The sequence below is a fragment of the Epinephelus moara genome, chromosome 11, assembly GCF_006386435.1.
Source record: "Epinephelus moara isolate mb chromosome 11, YSFRI_EMoa_1.0, whole genome shotgun sequence".
NCBI classification, from domain to species: Eukaryota; Metazoa; Chordata; class Actinopteri; order Perciformes; family Serranidae; genus Epinephelus; species Epinephelus moara.
In genome coordinates, this window is record NC_065516.1 from 8572920 (window position 1) to 8574464 (window position 1545).

General features: G+C 43.8%; 1 pseudogene; it reads left to right on the plus strand.

Moving 5' to 3' along the window:
* The first annotated feature begins 435 nt into the window (after nt 1-435).
* Nucleotides 436-1217, plus strand: LOC126397491 (uncharacterized; annotated as a pseudogene).
* Nucleotides 1218-1545: the final 328 nt, after the last annotated feature.

A 1545-nucleotide genomic window follows, 5' to 3' on the forward strand; every position in this document is an offset into this window, starting at 1 on the left:
TAAAAGTGACCTTGACCTTTAACCACCGAAACCTAATCAGTTCATCACTGAGTTCAAGTGAATGAATAAGGATTCAGTGGTCAAAGGTCAAGGTCATTGTTACCTTGTCTATCTCCTTTTTGTGAGTGTGACATCTCAAGAACACTGAGATACAAAAATGTTAACTTGGTCTCAAAAATGAACTGACGTGCTGATGTACTGCGGTAGGCATGTTGTGTCATTTCCGGTGTTTCTGTGATAGCGTCTCTGTGCTCCTCCAGCTTGCTTTCTGTCTTTTCCTCACTTCAGTTGCCTAACATCTACTTCAAGTCTTAACCCACACTAGTTCTGTTTAAGCACTTAAAGCTCTCCTCTTTTTGTACGAATTTCTTGCTAATCTTAGCTGTTGTTTACACGTTATTAGCATTGATAGCTACATTAGCTTAACAGTTAGCAATGGCTTCTCCTTCTGCTCTTTCTTGCTCGGTGTGCTAGATGTTTAGTTATGCCTCTGTCTCCTTTAGCGACAGTGGTAATTGTAACAAGTGTAGCTTATTTGCTGTTTTGGAGGCAAGGCTTAGTGAATTGGATGCGCGGCTCCGCACCGTGGAAAATCATTCAGTAACTGCGGTAGTTAGCCAGCCCCCTGTAGCCGGTGCGGAGCCACATAGCATAGCCTCTGCTAGCGGCCCTCCAGTAACCTCCGTGCAGCCGGGAGGCTGGGTAACTGTCTGGGAGAAGCGTAGTTCCAAGCCATGTTTCTAACCATTTTTCCCCACTCAGAGACACACCCACTGAAGAGAAAACTCTGGCAGCTCTATTTTGAGAAACGTGAAGTTAGCAACACCAGCGGCCATAGTCAAATGTATCCCTGGGGCCAGAGCAGGCGACACTGAGTCAAACTGCTGGCTAAGGCTAAACAGAGATTTAATAAGATTGTTATTCACGTCGGTGGCAATGACACCCGGTTACGCTAATCAGAGGTCACTAAAATTGATGTTGCCTTGGTGTGTGAATACGCTAAAACTATGTCGGACTCCGTAGTTTTCTCTGGACCCCTCCCAAATCTGACCACTGATGACATGTTTAGCCGCATGTCATCATTTAATCGCTGGCTGTCCAGGTGGTGTCCAGCAAACAATGTGGGTTTTGTTAATCATTGGCAAACTTTCTGGGGAAAACCTGGTCTTATTAGGAGAGACGGCATTCATCCCACTTTGGATGGAGCTGCTCTCATATCTAGGAAGTTTATTAGTAATTCAAAACCCTGACAACCCAGAGTTGAGACCAGGACTCAGAGTCGAAGTCTGACACGCTTCTCTGAGCTTCTAGTGCAGTTACCCACCCATAGTTTTATACAAACGGTGTCTGTCCCCCAACCACCTAAATCTAAAATTAAACAAAGAGGAGTTGTGCATAACAACCACATAACAATTAAAACCTCTTCTGTGATAGAAAGACAAAACAGGAGAATTAAATGCGGACTGTTAAATATCAGGTCTCTATCATCTAATGCAGTGTTAGTAAACGAATAAATATCAGATAATCATATTGATTTACTCAGCC